At 37.0% G+C, this 19,570-nt stretch overlaps 1 protein-coding gene across 7 annotated transcripts in view; it reads left to right on the plus strand.

Annotated features, from left to right (window-relative positions):
• The window catches only part of LOC126848996 (homeotic protein antennapedia-like), a 97,938-nt gene that overhangs the window by 68,335 nt on the left and 10,033 nt on the right, over positions 1-19,570 (plus strand). The window contains exon 1 of one of the 7 annotated variants that reach the window (XM_050590443.1): positions 5,282-5,419. The exons of the other annotated variants lie outside the window; for them this stretch is intronic. The gene's annotated coding sequence lies outside the window, so the exon portion shown is untranslated. Of the gene's footprint in view, positions 1-5,281; positions 5,420-19,570 lie in introns of those variants that run through there. 7 annotated transcript variants of the gene reach the window in all.

The raw sequence follows: 19,570 nt of genomic DNA on the forward strand, positions 1-19,570 counted from the left end.
TGTTCTCTCGGCGCTATATAAATAAAAATATCGAAGGTGAATCTGTCATTACTTTCTTTCTACTACTAGCACGTTCTTAATCGAATTCGTGATAGCAAAACAAACTGAAAAATACTATGTGACTCAGCAAAACGCTATTCTACTTTCCAAGTGCCATTTTTACTGTTTTTTTTTTGCAAAAATACATAAATTAATATATGTACATAAATCGTTTATTATAAATTGACGATGAATAAATTCATGACATTAAATATTTTATCATTTGATATTTGTAATTTAAGTCGAGCTGCATTTATGAACAAGTTCAGTCTTGGGGGCCGCGTACAATTAAAAAAAAAAAAAATCTGTGTGTGTTTGTGAGAAAATCATACATCAATTGATTGAAGAATACAAATATGGAAAAAAAATGCCAGAAAATAATTTACGAGTAAAGAATACGGGGTTATAAGAATATACGTGTCAGAGCACGTAACTCGGAAGATCAAGAGAACTGGTGGAGTACACCTGGTGTGTTCTCATGAATTCGCCGCCGTTCCTCCTCGCGCGCGCGCGCGTCCCTGCGTCCCTGCGTCCCTCCCTCCCTTTAACTTTACACATGTAGCTAACAACGTTCTGTGTTCGGCGCGTCTGCATCGTGCGCGGGGCGCCGTGTTGAGCTTGTTGGTTATGCTAATGACGTTCGCACGCGCGCATGTGGGCCGTAATATCGTGGTGGAAACTCATGCACGGGCACAATGCTGTCCCGATTTGTTACTATAAAAGTCACGAAGCGTGACGTAACGGCGCATTAAACACACATCGCGATGTCTCAATAAGTTACGCGATCTCAATTGTAGAGCGAAACATGATCTGACAATTGTGTTTCTGTTAACTAGATCTGTCGCTGCGTTCTGCGTCAAAAATCGTTTTGCATTTTTTCTTAATAAATTGTTGGATCAGATGATAAATATTATAAATAGGAAAAATTGAATTATTTTTGTGAACATTTAGCGTGTAGGGCACGCAATATATTTGTAAGATCGATAAATCTGAGATATAATTTATAGAGAACTGTATGTTATGTAAAGTGAAAGATTACGTAATTATGTAAGACAATATCATTGATAATCATTTTTAAAAATGCCAAGGATAATTTCCTGCCCGGCATATTCCCACGAATATTAAATACAAAGCGATTGGCAAAATGCCTTTTTAATCGCCGCATGTAAAGCCCAATTATTTGAATGTCCAAGAGATCTCCAGCGTACTTTATATCTATTATTAATCGAGTCGATACGAGTCGGTAACGATCATTACGAAATACATTAGATGATTGTGTCCCGTAAGAGAATCAGCGTAATAAGTGGGCCGTAGGGAGTCGTAAGGAGATTCTTCACCGAGTCCTTTCTTCGATATATACGACCACCATTTCCGCACAATTGAGGGTGTTTCTGGTTACTTCATGCTTTCGTACGATCAAGTATCTTTCCCTCTTTTCGTGCCGATCGATTGCACGAAAAATAATTTTTATCAAAAATAAAAAAAAAAAATATCTTTATCATTCCTCGTAATTTATTATCGATTTATATTTCATTGACATATTAAAATCGATCTTCGGTTCCGATTCGTTAAACCTTGGTGCACACGATATTTCCGCGACGATTTATAAAAACAGTTTTACGCCGGTTTGACTCTTCCGCAAATTATTTATGGCATTAATCATCGTTAACAAAATCGATTATAATAATACAGAGAACGCTGAAAATTTCTCTAGACTCGCCAGCACTGTGGCAACAGAACAGATTGCACATATTAACGATCGACCCTATATATCAAGGCAATTACTTTCCAACTCTTCTGAAATACCGGAACGTATCGATCGGGTCGATCAATGAGCCAGGAGGAGCGTATGGTTGATGTGCGTGTGCGGTTACGTTAGAGGTCGGTTGTTCCAAGTTCGTCGGGCAGGCAGGATATCATCTACCATACATACATATACCTCTCGTTCCTTTCGTACAGGAGGGAGCGGCTGCGGAGCAGCATATAATTATCGGTACCGTAATGGCGACCATAAGTCATGGGCGCTTCTCTCCCTCGCCCGGTTCCTTCTCTTTCCTCCCTGAGCTGACTGCGGGTCAGCCTGCGGGTAGAGAACGAATGCGGATGAGAAATCGAGTCGATTGGATAAAGTCATCACGTCGCCTTCGCTCGGACGCAGGCCAACACACACTCCATTTTCTTTGAAAAAATTTCCACCCTCGTAGAATCCCGGACGAATCTGGGAAACGATTCAACGGAGATTTCTATTAATGAATGTGCGTTAGAAATGAAATATTAAACGCCATACTTTATTTTGTCGTATTAAAATGATGATTATCTCTAATATGCAATTAGTCTATTTGATATCTCACTTACACACGCGATATCACTTTGTAGATCAAATTAAAAATATTGGGAAATTAAGACTTTAGTTAAAGAGTTTGGGGTTTATACAAAACGATTATAAAAAAATATAAAACAATTTTTATATCTTTTTATAATCGTTTTGTACAAATTTATTTTATTAAACTATATATATATATATATATATATATATATATATATATATATATATATATATATAGAGAGAGAGAGAGAGAGAGTTTTCGGATTTATATTAGAATTAATCAATCGAAATTGATAATATATGAAGGATATGAATTATTCTCCGGTCCTGCAAAATCTGGTGTGTCTTTCATGCAATAATGGAAGTCACGGGGCCATGTTAGTAAAATCGCACTCTCCGCTCTCCTCGCTTAGTAAAAGGTCAGTCTCCGGGTGTCGAACAATGGCGTTCCCTTATATTGGTCGTCAGCGACAAACCCTCGATCCTAATGTCGACCCATACATATACTTCTTCATCCAGGCATACGAGCGCCTTTCACGTTACCTGTCCCTAACTGGCCTGCTGTTGTGAGCCGGCCCTTCGACTGCCGGCTGACATTCTTGCGCCTCAAAGAGCCGGGACTTTATTTCAAACTTGACTCTGTAATAAATGAAAGCGTAAAAAAAATAAAGATAAGAAGAGAAAGATGCAATTATATAAAATATATTTTCATATTTATAAAATGTTACGATTTAATAAATATTTTCTTAACACACTTGATTTCGCGCATCGATCTTGCGTTTCTCTGTAAAGCGTGTTTCTCGCTACGGTTGCTTCGTAGTGGGTGTTCACGCTCCGATGCGAAAGTAGGGTGGTCAGAAAGGAAATGGGCAAAGCCGAGGTAGAATACCGGAAGGAGCGCCGAAGGAGGGGATGATTTCGAGCCGGAGGCGAATAAGAATTATGATTCGTCCACGTCAGTGGAAATGAAAGGGATCGAGTCGCCTTTCCGGCATTCTCATATTTCCTCTTTTTGCACATCTTTCGTCACTTCATTTCCTTCCTATCGAGATCCCGTTCATTCCGAGATACCGTGTCATTCATGTTAGTTAAGATAAGAATTCGATCCTAATAAAAAAAGTAAGATTTTTGTTATAACAATATTTATTGGGAGATAATTTTCATCCGCGTGTCAAGAGATGGACGAGATGTTTCTTCCTTATTATTTGTACTTTCGTGCGAGGCGAGCACTGCTTTCGACATTGAGACAGCCGGGGGTTGTCCGAAGAGGGATGGAGGAACGAGTCAAGGGAAAGAGCCTGCGACACGGAGAGAAAGGAGGGAGGGAGGGAATAGTTCGTCACGATAGGAGGGGGTTGCTTTCAAAGGGGATTTCTCTCGGGGTGGGGTGCGCTGACAGCTCGACGCTTTCGTCCGTTCCACGCTCGACGGGAGGATACGCTTCTCTGCACACATTCACGTACACTTGTGTGCGCGCGCACACGCACGCGCGCGACGCTCGCGGAATTGGTTAGCGCGTGGTGGATATCCCAGCGCTCTTTCTGTCCCTCTCTTGATTTTTTTTTCACTCTCTCTCTCTCTCTCTCTCTCTCTCTCTCTCTAGCCTTCTCTGTCGGTTCCTCCATTCTAGTTCCCCTCCCCCCGACACGCACGCACGCACGCACGCACGTGAACACGCACACGACCACGCTCGCTTTTCTGTTCGCCGTTAGTCACGTTGTGTAGTTTCGTTTCTGTCTGTGCTTCTGCCGAGTCAGAAGAGCTCTGACACACGCCAACTCGCGCGGGTTGCATGGTGTGTATATTCGGGACAGACATCTCCTACTGTCAGCTTGAAGCGATCGGGAGTGCGAGGAAGTTTCGCGAGTCAACGTAGGTGATAGTACATCGAACAACGTTGTAATCGTTATCGGAAAGCGCGATTGTATTCGCGGCGATTTTCCCTCTTTCTGCGTCTCGACTCTTCTACGAAAGTGATAATTAATCTCGTGGGCTCGTGGACACGGATTATTATTTATATAGATACATGAACGAGGAGAATTTTCGCGAAAAGTTTCACGTATGAATGTCATCGAAGCGCGCAATCAAGCGCATGTGTCAAAACACGGTGAAACTGGCGAGCATTAAATCTCCGCACGCGCGTGTCACAAGTTCACGCGCGCCATTCGATCTGCATTCGAGATTTATCAAGGAACTTGTTGAGAATTATAATTGCATGAGAGTTTGTTTTTTTTTCCGAAGATACAAGTGTTTGATTATACGTACTGCATACGCGGATGGAGCGAAGAGAGAGAGAGATGGACATTATAATTTATAATCTCGTAAAGAAACACTCTAGTGGAAATGCCGCTTCTTACCTAGCAAGCTGCGTCGTCTGATAGCCACGAATCGCCAACTATCGATCACAATTTGACCTTCTGTTCGCTTTAATTTAGCATCGAACAGAGAGAGAGAGAGAGAGAGAGAGAGAGAGAGAGATCGCCAAGGATAGGAGATTTGTTAAAAAGTCAGAGCACTTCCTAGATTTCAGTCGACAGCCACGCCGTTCCAGAACACGATCGCCGTTACATCGGCGTGCTCATCGCGGGACTAATTACCGGGTCGTCATTACTGCATCGCGATGTGCGCGATATCGCCTAAACGCGGGCGCGAAAATTGCACCGTTCTCGCCGAGAGATTCCTCGATCGCGATCCGAAAGCGTGACGCGAGAGGGACGCCGACAAATTGACACCTGTGTACACCTAATTGGCATCGTTTGCACAGTCTGCCGACAGCCGGTTTTTCGCGGTTGACAACGCGACGCGACGCGCGCGTTGCTGATAAGGACGGCTCTACGAGCCACGACGACGATACGTCCGGTGCGCGTATTTGCCGGCCTGCTTATTGTCGAGTCTCGCGCGCGCTGCTACTTGGTAATTTTAATTAGCCGATAGCTAAGACGCGAGGAGTTTTATCGTATGCGCGGGAGTATGCGTTGAGAGATAGTAGTGAGTGCGTAATCGACGATATTAACCGACGAGGAATCTACACTAGGACGGATCATGTGGAGAAAGGTATGTCTGCTGTCTCACACGCGCCAGCGAATTGTCGGAGAAAGAAACTAGTATCGCCAAGTTACGAAAGGGATACTCTCCAAGCTTGACTTGAGGCGACTCGACCGTTTGATAAGCTCCGCTTCGATCTCTCTTCGACAACTGAAGGATCGATCGTTTAACCAGCAGCTTATCGATCAGTCGATGTATCAATGCTTCTCCGTATTCTAAAAACTTTTTGGACGACTCATAATTCGCAGCAAAATTTAAGAATTTTATTTATAATTTTATGTATCACATGTTTCAATGTGTATTTTGATTTATTATTATTATTATTATTATTTGAATAATTTCTATTATTATTATGATTATTTAAACAAATTCTTTATTTTTCTATTATTTAAAAAAATAACTAAATGTGTATATATATATATATATATATATATATATATATATATATATACTTAAATTAAACACACATTGTATAATTTGATTTGTATATTTTATGAGTTTAAAATATTCTGTTTATATTAGCATACTATGACGCATAAAATTTATAAATAGAATTTTGTCTGAAACTTTGTGACGAATTATAAATCATTTAAAGAAGACTTAAATTCTTTACTTTTCAATCTTTCGACTTTGAAAGAAGTTGTCACATAATCGCTCTATAACTATACATTAGACAGTTTTAATTTCTATCTTTATTCAGAACGTGAAAATAAATGTAGAACTAAATGCGACACCCCCATATTATCACGGATTAAGATCTTGAAAATTCGGATCCGGAAACCGATTTCGTTAGTGGATGGCGGGAGAGCGCACAGGCAACTCGGTAGTAAGAGCATGACAGGTCGCTCGGTTACCTGAAGAGATAAGAAAGTCATCCCGTATAATGGTTGACCTGGTTGGTCTGGCTTTCCGGTTTTTCGTTTCGTCACGCACACGCTCGCCGCATCGTTGCATCAGGCAACACGATGGCGATCGAACGATAAAATATGTATGAATCTAGGTGGTCCTCTCGATTACGTTATGAATAAAAAAAAAAATTAAAAAATAAAAAATTATTGACGTGAGGGAACGCATTTTCAAGTGTCGCTAAATGGTTGTTGTAACATGCTGTACAATCACGTCGAACAATAAGAGGCATTTCGATATGGTATCATCGGGACCCCAGGAATATTTAATGAGCCACAAGCCCTTCGATTTGACGAGGGTCACCGGTAAAGGATTAATCTTATCAAAAGATAATCGTCTTTCCTTGTAGTAAGAAAGGTTTATACGCGCGATTACGAGGAATTAGGATTATTTTTCTACATCGGTTTTCTCATATCGATACTATTCATCGATTTCTGCACGTTATCATAACATGCGAGTATAATCGTGATTATTGATCTCTATTAGCATTTTTTTTAAATTTACATACTAATTTCTGAAAATTCAACCACGAAATTTGCAATTTGTTATATTTGCTTTTTCTTCTATGCATACTTAATTGGCGTATATATATATATATATATATATATATATATATATATATATATAATTTTATAATTTTCTATATTTATTATTTGTCGAGTTGAATTTATATCACATTTATAAAATAAGAATTGTTTACATTAATAAAATATTAAAATATTTTAAATTTCGGTTAAATAACTTGTCTTTACCGCAACTATTATACCAAATAGACCTTATTGACCGCCTTGAAAAATGTGCAGGGACGTCATTTTCTTTTTCGAATCGGGCTCCGTACATTTATCCTGTCTACCTTTCCGGATAGCAAGTATAAAACCCTGTATATAGTATAGAGGGATGATTCGCGGCACCGCGACGCGACGGGAACGAAAGACGCTTCGCTGCGTTTCTGATTTAGTGGCTGCGCAGGTATGAGGTTAGCGGCATGCAGTGTGAAAGAGAAGCTTGGTACAAGCGTGAAGAAGAGGGAAAAGCAAAAGGGGTAATCCCGTACGAACCAACGGTATCATACGGTCGAAAGCGATTGTACTCTATCTTATTTTTATTGCTCTTTCACTTAAGAGAGCATATTGTTAATCGGATATTCTATAATTTTAAGCAATAATATATATATATATTTTTTTTTTAATAAAAAAGTCACAAGCATTATTTCTATAATTTAAAGACTAAGATCAAAAAAGATTTTTTGTTGTAATTAATATAATAATTTCTAAAACGCGCGATTAAATCATGCATTATAAGTTATCAAAGCAATGCTAACAAGGTTACCAAAAATTTACCTGATGTCTAAAGTATAATCTTGCGAATATAAAATCTTATATATTTATTTTTCTGTGTACTTTGATTTAATTAAAATGTATAATAGAATGTATTTTATATTATTAAAATAATATAATTATTGTCTTTAAAATAATATTGCTATTATATAATATTCCTGCGGTATAATTATGTTTCTAAAATTTAATAAATCTTTTTCCGCGTTTTTTTTTTTTTAATCTGCTCATTTTTTGAGGTCTTTTTGCGGAAACGCATAACACATACACCAATGACGCGAATTAACGATGCTTGGGACGAAAGGGTTGGACGAAAGGGCGGCGCGTGGATCATTGAATTACTTCGGGTGTGCGGAATGATAGACGTTCCGAGATACGAATGATGTTTCTAATGACGCCGTACGGTATTTTCAAACGCGATAAATCACAGCGGCGGCTCGTAAACCATAAGGGAGTCGATATGTGTATCAATGTGGGCTGAAGCGCGGTGTGTGACGAGAAGGGGGTACGGAAACGGGAAGAGTCGGTGCCCACGCTAACATTATACCGCGGTATGAATGGAACGCTTTTGCGGAGGCTGCTGCCTTATAGAAGGTGGTTAGCGAAGATATTTATTGCCCTTTGAACGGTTATCGGCACGCGGTACAGCATTCCATTGTGAAAAATTGTCAGCGCTTTCACGGGCGCGAACCCGTATTCTTTTCGTTTCCCGTTTCTTTTTCAACCTCGAGGCGGGGGAATGAAATTCTATGGGATCGTATCGAAGATATATGATGAGTTTTGAATTTGCATGTCATATCTTTTCAAATAAAAAGATGTTTCAAAAATGAAAATATTTATCAACGAATGTGAGAGAAATAATAATCTTGAACAATTTTTTCCATCCGACAAATTATTCATTGATAATATTAGCTCGTCTAATTGCAAGATATCGTCGGCTTTTAAATTTCCATTTATTTTCAATTGCCATGCGAGAATCAAATTGCCCGGCACCATATATTGACCTTAGCCGCTCGGGGAACAGCGATTATCTCTTACGGTCTTTCGATTTAATTAAGCACGAGCTGCAGCTTCGCCCTTAACTTTCGATATTAGGCCCGCGGCGTATCTATCAGATCGGTCGAGCGAATCGACCCGAGCTCGCCCACGCTCACGCATATATACGTACATGCACGTGTGTACACACGCGTATATGCGTGCGTCTTCGAGATTCCGAGTAAATCGGTATCTCCGTTCTCCCAAACTCCCGGGTCCCCACGGGGTGAGCCACCCTTTGTTCGCGGCGTCGGATCTACCGGGCTTTCAGGCTCCCCGCTATCCGGCAATCCTCCGTCGCTGAGCGTCGCGACGCTCCCTACCATCGTTCCCACCCTCCGTGCATTTGTCCCTTCCCCTTCTTGCCGCTCGCTCGAGGGTGTCTGCCACGGCCTTTGTGCTCTTGTCAACTTGTCAAACTACCCCTACCGTGAAGCAACCCCCCTCGTCCCCGGTAGCATCCAATACCGTGTCCGTACCGCCGGCCCCTCTCTACACCTCCGGCCGAATCCTCGATCTCACCCTCTTAGAATGGCACCCCACCCGATATCTTCTCTCTCTCTCTCTCTCTCTCTCTCTCTCTCTCTTTCTCTCTCTCCTTTTATTTCTCGCTTGCTTTTCTTTGCCCGCCGTTTGATTTTTGCGTTCGAGACATCGAGCTAAGAGCAGCTGCAATTTCCGTCTTTCAAGATATCTTTCATAGAAGTTTCGCTCGTTGTTCATGATTCCCGGTATTGGCAAATATTCTATAAAAATTTTTAATTCTATTTTTGAAATGTGCAAACGACCTTTTTCTTTCAATTGTTGATATAGGTTACTCGAGAATAATATTCTCTAGCATGACAAAGTTTCAAGGCTCTCTAGTTTAATTATTAGTTAATAAATACGATAGCTCTTATCTTCTACACACGATAATCGCGAGCGTTCTTACTTAATAGTCGGCCATTGCCATCGGTTAATTACACACTTATGAAGATGTACAGCATAATTCCGAAGTAAACTGATTATGCTCTCTATGCGGATGCGTAGTATCTATATGTGATCAAGATTCGCGATAAATCGGCTTCTTATTTTCTAATTGCGCAATATTTATGCACTTCTATTTTTATCTTATCGGACGGAGTATGCGCATATATATAAACGAAAGCAGACGAAAACGTTTTCCTTGTAGTCGGATTATCACGACTATATCTCGTAATATTTATACACCGACTGCAATAATTATAGCCTTATCTTCTAATGTGTAAACATAGATGTAATTTGCACGAAGCAATGCAGTTTTTCCTTATTTTCTCTTATCGCCAATTTTATCTCATTTAACTCTCTTGTTCTATTCATTCAAGAAAATATTACTCATCGCATCAAGATGGAGAGAGAAAGAGACAGAGATAGAAATTCAATAATTATTATTTAATAACAATAATTAAATAAGTAATGTTGTTGGTAACTCCCATTTTTTTCAATCCGAAAGTTTATTAATTCCGTTTCGTTATCGCGCCGACGATTTTAATTCAAGAGAACGTCGTGCATTTTCTCGACTCTCTCTCGCGACCGTAATATAAATTACCTCGAGATAATTTCAAAGTTGCGCCGACAGAGCGTCGGGCGCGACGATGCCAAAATTTTTCAGTAGACGGGGTCGACTCCAGTGTCGCCTGTTTATTTTGACATTCCGACGTTCTAGCTATATACGTGCCATATAGTTCATCTCCACGCTCTCGCCACCTCGCCTGATTTAAATTCGTATATCTACGCGTGTCATCTTAACACTCTCCTCAATTTTCTGGCAGCATCGTAAATTGCCTCGAGAGATAGTTAATTACACGCGTCTTATTTTATTCAAGAAATAACCAAGTTTTTTTTACAAAAATTTATAATGTTTATATTCTTCGTGTTTTTATTTCATTTTTTTTTTTTTTATTTCCGCAGATTTTATTCCGATTATAATCCTATGCGTACTTGTGTGATGTGCGAGCCATAATCGTTCGATAAAATACAATTCTCTATCTAACACGACGATCAGATAATTGTCGCTATATGCGCAAGACTTAAGATGTGTGTAAGAGACATTGCTGAAATTTTTGACTCACCTTGTACAAGTTGTCTGCGTTGAGAGCAGAGGAGACATACGGTGAGCAAAACTTCAACCCAGGATGTGTTTGTGCAACGTCTTGAGCGAGCGAGTGTGTTGGTTGATTTATAGGGTGACGTCAAAACTTTGTACTTTCCACCGTGTCTCGGCGGCCTTATAGATACCCCCTCACGCTCGCGACGAAATAAAGACACGGCCACGTAATTTCGTGTTCGTTGTCGCCATTGTGCGAAATGTGTAAAGGTACGCGCTACCTTTTTGTCTCTAGGATAATTTATGGTGTCAAAAAATGACTTTTAATGATTCTGAGAATCATCAAATCTTTCCACGGCGGCGAAAACTTCGGATTCATTACTTTTTCTCTCTTCTGATATAATAAGTAATATAATAAGTAAACTTTAAAACCGTTATGACAAAGGGTTCCCTTGATATTATGTAGCCACGTGCAGCTCTCATCGGTCACCCACATATGCGTAAATTATGAATTATCCGAGTGTCTCTACCCTTTCTACATTGTCCCTCCGGAAAGTAATTAGTTTGAATCATGAATCTTAATTATCTAATTTAAATCACGGGAAAGTGCATTACAATGAGTGAAAATGATCGATATAATAAAATAAATTGCCACGTCAATCACAAAATTTTTTCTTTATGACGTTATAAATATTTTTATTGTTTATTAATTTTTTTATATACAAGACTTGTTGATCTCTTAAAAAAAATTACTACTGTAAAATTATATTGAATTTAAACAATTGAATAATATTAGGATCAAATGGATTTCTTTGTTCACGCAATAATTTATTATATATATATATATATATATATATATATATATATATATTTATTTTTTTAAAATTTAATATAGCTTTATAATTATTAAAAAAAATCAATTAAGATAAATGAACCTAGATAAATACATTATTTGTATCCATACAGCTAAAATTATAACATGTAATAGTCACGAAATTAATTTAGGTTAAATACCTTCCGCGTTTATATATAGATACACGATGTGCGCAAGATGTTTTACTTGGAAATTTAATTTAGTTCCGTCATACACGGGGACACATAGTTATCTACGGGTACATTTCGCACGGTGAAACTTTTACGACTCTTTTAAAAAAACTTTCACCACCTTGCGATAGCATCTGGACCGCGAGATAATTCAGCTTCCATTAGTCTTTCCGTTAATTAAATGAAATCTGGAATGATTAACCCTTGACCCATCGCACCTCAAATCAAGAGCAACACTAGCAGGAGCCAGAGTGACACTCCTTACGATGATATCGCGGTAACAGTCTACTTTTATTCGGTGACCCGTTAATGATTTCGTATCTAGTTTGCGGCAAAAACCTTGTCACAAAACGACTTGGACCAAGCTTTCGTCCGCCGAAATTGAGTATAATACTTTCAACGTGTCCCTTCTGATGATGACATTATTAGAAGTCACGACTTACATATGAAGGAGATCTCGAAAAATAAAGGACGTGGTGTGTGTTTGTCTTTAACGCACTAGAATTACAGAGCAACTGAGCCGCCGTCCCTTTTAGACGACTTTGCAATGCCCGGTTTAAAAGAAAAAAGAAAGCGTTCTAAATTCCGATGAGAGAAACGTTTGCATTTGGAAAAAATGTGAAAGTTGCGAAATTCTAGAGCGCTCGTGTCGAGACCCTTCCCGGCTTCCAGCTGAAATTACCTAGATAGATTGAACCTCTATAGGCCTTGGTAGAAAGCCGCAGAGGATGTCGAGTATCCCGCGGGGAAGAAGTCACGCAAAATTGCGAAAATATATTTTACGCAATTTGTTCGTGCTCCAATTTATTTCTTTTTTATATCGTTTCTCGTATTTTATCAATTGACTGATGAAAGGAATTTTCGATTTTTATTTAAATATTCAATGTTAATCGATATTATTAATATTATATATAGTTTGCTATTATAATATTAATATACTATTAAAATATTATTATAATTAAGAAAATACTATTAATATTATTATAGTTTAAAATAATTAATATTCCACATTTTTTCGCATTCTCTTTCGTTCATTGAACTCGCAATTATGGTAAATAATTTCGTAAGAAATTATTACATAATATCTGTTGAGAGAGTTTTAAAAGTATTCAAAAACTTTCTCACCATAATTAATTTTAGTCTGTTTCACAAATAGCTACTACTGACAGTTGCATATACATTCACAAATGAATTTATTTTCTTCCGTTTGTAATAATAATTATTTATTAGTTTTTAAAAGTCTATAACTTACATGCTTTCTTCTGTAATTATTCTTTTGCGAATATGAGTCTGATCTCTTTAGATTACAAAATATGCTATACTATAATTGCTTTTAATAGGTTAATAAATTCCGCGTAATTAAAGCAGCACTGTATGTTAAACGCGGAAACCAAGTTATCAAAGCTCGTTTATCACGCCACCTCTTGCATTCTTAAATTGCTTGATGGTGTGTATTCGCATATGAAGATACGTTACTTTACAATATAGTAATTAATATGAATGGCACGTATTGGAATATGTGCAAATGAAAATTTCAACATATAATATTTACTATTTTGCAGAAAATTATATATATATATTTTTTTTCTATTTTTTTTATAGAAAAAATATAATATGTATAGATATACGCTCCGCGTAATATATATTATATATTAAAATTGATGTAAAATAAGTTACTTTGACAACATATCTAAAGTAAAACGGCAAAACGGCGTTTAATGGATCTATTTATGCAATACAGAATACAGTACACTAGTGAACAAGAAATGTCGGAAAAAATTTTCTACGGTATTCATGACAGTTTTAATCGCGCTATCTTTCCCTTTAAACCGAGAACGGGTCGCCCAGAAAAATGCGTTTATTTCTATTATTAAATATTTCGGTTTATTGAAGTTGCGGATAACGCCAACGAGATTTTTCAACTGTTAATGTAATATAAATGCTTGTATAATTTCTGTATTGTATTTTCACAAAAAACTCAAAAGAATAGATCAAGTCAAATTTTCATTCGCGTAAAACGGCGAAATTTCTCTCTCTCTCTCTCTCTCTCCATTACTTCGTTAAGTGAGATGGAGAAGAAACAAAAAAGAGGATAGACATTCCCAACTTATAGATCATCTTGATGTACTCGTTATATCTATATACTGCGGTCAGTTAACTGTTGAGGAATTATAGCGGCGTTGAACGGTATGGATGTAAAGGGCCCCTTTACTCTCGATGAACTTGGATAAGCCTGAGATAGACGGATTTCATTTGACAAGCATGCATTCGGATTTTTAAGATGCCTACTTTCTTATCCTTTTATTAAAGTGTAATCTTTTTATATTACATCTAATTAGAAAGGCAATACGCATTTCTTATTTGCATTTGAAAGAAATTAATAAAATCTATATATATATATATATATATATATATATATATATATATATATCATACCCCGTTGGTAATAATTAAATCAACATTATTTTAGCGAGCCGAGAAAAAAAATAATACCATGATCAGATATAAATATACATAATTAGTTATGAAAAGATCTGATAAGAAAACTTAAATATATGAGATATTAATTAATAAATAAAATGCGTTTTTTAATAAATTCCCGAGAAAAAAGGACGCTTTTTATTTATTAATTAATATCTCATATATTTATATATTTTTTTTTAATTTACTTACTCATTTTTTTCACATGTACGAGGATCATATCAGCTGACAGCTAGCGTTTCGTTCTTTGCTGTAATCAACGTTCTTTATCGCTCATAATTTAATTAAAATTACACAATAAATATTGTTATTATTATTAATTTCTCATGTTGAGATTTAGAAAAGTTGATTGAAAGAATCTTTTTTTAGTAACGCTATCACATCATAATTTCTCATCATTCATTGGAGTTTGAATATTTACATCGCACACACGCGGTCTCGCACACGCATATAGATAGCCATTATACGGTATTAAGTGGCAGTTATATGGTCAGGTTCTTATCGAAGAGTCTCGTAATTCGAGGGAGAAAGCTCACGTAACGCCCGTTCGCACTCCATTCGCAATCCGGGCGAGCGGCACCACCGTCCTCCTCGATCTCGCTGATTCAGCTGACGTTATCGGTGTTGCGGATGGATCGTGCGCGCCGGTAGACGGGGAGAGAACGAACGGCGTAAGCGGCGATCGGCCGGCTTTTCAGTGGCCTTGCAAACTGGTTCCCTGCAGCCCGACTCGATTATGCTAATCGCACATGCGTGTCGACTGATCTGCTCGCACACACGGCGCGCGTGGCTCGTGTATTTATCGGTTGCACCGTCCTCACACGCACGCACACAAAATACGCGGTAGCGCATACATATTCACGACCAACGTTGCAAGAATCGGGATACCGATACTGTCCGAATATATATATGTATATATATATATATATGTGTGTGTGTGTGTGCGTTGGAATCCTTGATCGCGAACACCCTTTAATGCCGCCACGACCTCCCGCCAACTGGACATCTTCTAATTCGCGTAACGGTATCTTCAAGGTGCTGCCGCCGCGTTTCTTGCTAAATCTAGCGTGGTCGTTTGTTGGCATATATAATCTTTCCCCTTCTCTTCCACGATATCTTTTATTCGGTAATAATTTTGACGCATTATTTAATTCTTACGTGTTTAATTTTTAGAACGCAGATATTATACTTATTAAAAAGATCACTCATTGATTTATCAAGTTTAATTTTAATATAAGATTTTATATTTGAAGAGAGTGAAGCTTTTATTTGTATTCCTCATGCAATTAATATCAAATTATAATATCGCATTATTAAAACAAACATAAAAATGAAATGTTGACCAAATCTAATAATTACATCGTTTTTTTCATCCCTGTTATATGCGTAATTTTCAGCATCATTAAAAGTTGTGATATATATATATATATATATATATATATATATATATATACATATATATATATATAATAACGCGTTAAAATGTAAATTCATTGTACAATGGTTCAGCAATCCAGACAGGTTTAATGCCCGAGAACTTCCGCCAGGCGAATAAATCATACATACAGCAATATCGAATTCATATATAACAAATTATAGTATAATATGGAAAGTTGAAAAAATATTGTCATCCTGGTTTTATATAGGATGGATTATTTTACGTAATAGTCTATCTCGCGATATCTCATGAATATGCATTAGTATCAGTTTAAAATCGACTTACGGTTAATCGCCTCCTTTTTTTTTACGAGTCATCTTGTTCGAAATTATATGTTGCATGTAATGATAGTTATTAGCGTATCCGCTTTTCGCGCCCATCTTTTGTAATTGCATGTGTGGGTTTGGGGGAGCATATTATGAAAGTAGTCGGTTATCTCACATTAACATCTTATTCGTAAAATGTAAAAGATAGTCATATAAGTTCCGCCATTATATATTGAAGATGATCTTAAAGTGAATCAAAACGTTGTCATGTATACGTCATTTTAATTTTATATTAAATAGACTAATTACGATGTAAATCCGCATAAATTTGATTCTTATTTACTTTTTATGTTTGTGTGCTTATATTGAAAAATAGTAGCTGCATTAATTAATGCATAAAATATAAATTGATCCAATTAATGATTTATAACAATGGCTATTATTAATTATATATTATTAATTGGTTATTACATTATATATCTTATTAATTTTATATAAATTATTTTTATATATTTTGATTTTTACTTATTTTTTTGCACTTTGAAACTATCGTTCTACTTGAAAGCGAATACATTAAGAGTTAGCGATGCAAATGCACTACATTGCTGTATGTAGTGCAAGGTCAGGAACTCGTAACTTTTTAATATGACGCATTACTGCTATACGCGGTATCAGAAGAGTGTTCAGTTTATCACGTGCTTAGTTTACGACTGTTTTACGAGGCGTGAACGACCGACACGAGCTACGAGTTCCATAAGCGTCAAATCCAAGTGCCATTTATGGCTGAATCTTTAGGGATACAGCTGCCTACAACATGACGTCGTTTATTTGAACTGGCCGTTTTATCTACATCAACCGGTGACATAGATCTCTCGACATACTTTTTCGTTATTTTCCCCATACTTTTCTATATCTTACAGAAAACCAATAGGAATAAATATCATATACTAATTTTTATTTGATTAACAATATATATTTACTATTATAAAAAAAAATGCCAATATCTTCACTTTTTGCGTCTCACGTATATAAATCAATAAACCAATTCTCGCTTTTTTGTATTAGATTTTATAATTAGATAGTTTCTTTTTTCATTTCTCAGAGTTGAGAGTGACGTAACAGAAATAATGTGCGCCTTCCGGGATGAGAACGCCTGACATAAAATATAGTTGGCGCCTCAACCATTTTCGACAGATTGAAGCATAATAGTAGATAAGGGATTGCGAGACAAAGAAACTATCTAGAGGCCATTTTGCTAACTAGAGGCCATCGTAGCTATATGACGTCACTTCCATATCCAACCATGGCGTCACATGACGCTCCACCCTGTTTTCAATCACCTTGGACTCGAACCCACCCAGCTGTCAGACACGCTCCACCCCGTTTTTTCCGCTTCTTCCGTGCTATCACCATCGCCATCTGCCGGTAATATTATGCACTTCTTAGACCCTTAAATAGTTAGTTGGTCTGTAATCTTTTCGATTGATGTCACCACCAAACGAAACCTAAATACTTATAGGTTAGGTCATAAATATCTTGGACAATTAATATCGTATCCTGCACTCGGCAGGAAGAACAATTGTTCTACGAGTAACATATACGATAATGTCTCTTTCTTTACGTTATTTTAATTTAAAGAAATTAATTTATATCTCCACACAGTTTGAGAAATCAATCCTTGACGATACTCGCCTACTTTGCCGCAATTGAATTAAAAAGATGCATTCCATGGAGAATGCGAAACTGCGAAAAGTAATCGTTCGCATCAACGGGATCCAGATACTTGCACTTCAGAGGAGAATACATAAAGGGGAATTTACGGAGCGGGAATTGAGTTCAAATCCTGCGAGAGGTTGAATTTATACGCGGGGGATGTAAGGGAAGGGGGATTGGGGGGGGGATGGGAGATGGGGGCAGCGAGCGCGTGGAATCGCTATCGGCGGCCATTCATCAATCCGTGGAATCAATACGCTGGAATTAATGAAAGCGCCGCGCGAACAGCAAGCTAGCGGCCGGAATGTTAATCGCGATCGTCCCGCGTCCGACCCGTTCTCGTGTACAGCAAACTCCCAAGGGCCGCGCCTCTCACCCCCTTCTTCGTCGCACCCTTCACTCTTCACACCCGCTGCGCCAACCCGTTGCACATTTGAGCCCGCTCCTAACCCCGTGTCTAGTGCCATCCACACTATCATACCATCCGCAACAATGTCATATGTATTTCTCTCCACGTGTATATTTTTATGTATTCTTTTGACGCAAAACAAATTTTTCGAATTATTATTTATAAAAGACGAATATAGTTTTAATGGATTATATTTTCATTAATTATTTGCTAAGATTTTAAAGCTTATAAAACTTATATTTTTATACGTAATGAAGTTTATACGAATAATATGCAGCGTTTTAAATATTCTTCTTAGAAGTTTTAATTAATTTACACACACACACACACTTAGCCAAAATTTAAACTAAAAAATTATATATTAAAATGAGAAAAATTAAGAAATTATTAACAAGTTGAAATAATTAATAATTTTTATTTGAAGATGTGCATTTTTGATACATAAAATACAGTCGGTAGAGAAGATTTCGATCAAGAATCGGCAGATCGACTTGTTTTCTTTGAAGGGAGAGCCCTTCGAGCTTCAGTCGATAAAAAATTATTTGATATGGATCATAATTTTTAATTTCTGTATATGTTCATATATTCAGAGAAATAGAATTATAGATTATTATAGATTAATTGCTATATTTATTAGTTATTTATATAACTTTAGTATTATTAATTTATTGCGCTTTTTTTTGCTAAGGAGATAATTTTATTTTTAACTCAATCATTTATATTTACCATTTTTTATGCATGCATTTTACAATTTAGCACTATTTCGTGTAATTTCTAAATGAGAATGGATGCAATGATTTTCTTTTTGCACATGGAATTCTGAAATAATTTACAGTATAGATAATAATATGTGAAATACAAAATATTTCGATAATTATGTTTTTTTTTTATATATACATATATATGTGTATACTATATGAAGCTATGTTTGTAAAAATGAAGCTTTTATCTTTAATATATTTTTTGCCAAGAAATATATTTTGAATATTTGATTTGTTTTATAATCAGCTTAAATAAGGATATTTAATAGGAAAATTAAAATTGCGATGTCAATTGTATACTGATCTTTATCTATTTATGAAGTATTTCTGTTGCACTCATAAATTAGTTAATACTAAACACATTGAGTTAAATATGAGTAATTTGCGTCCGTCCTACTAATTTCACACAACACATACATCGGCAGCTTCACAAAGCTTCCGAAAACGAGATTGATGCGAGGGGAAGATTTCGGTGGGAAGTGGCCATGCTGCCTAATGGATGGAAATTTTTCCAAATTTAACGATCGCTTAGCCCGCCCACACAGAACACTGTAATAAGTTTGGCGTCTGTGCGATGGCCGTCACCGTGACGAGCACATGTGTAACTCGCCTTCTGTCATTCAGAGAGCTAAAATCTGCTTTCAGTTCATTCAGTTCGCTTGACAAAGATCATGCAAAGTGAGCTTTTGGTTGCGTTCGCGATGCTAT

This window comes from Cataglyphis hispanica, chromosome 4 (genome assembly GCF_021464435.1).
Source record: "Cataglyphis hispanica isolate Lineage 1 chromosome 4, ULB_Chis1_1.0, whole genome shotgun sequence".
NCBI lineage: Eukaryota > Metazoa > Arthropoda > Insecta > Hymenoptera > Formicidae > Cataglyphis > Cataglyphis hispanica.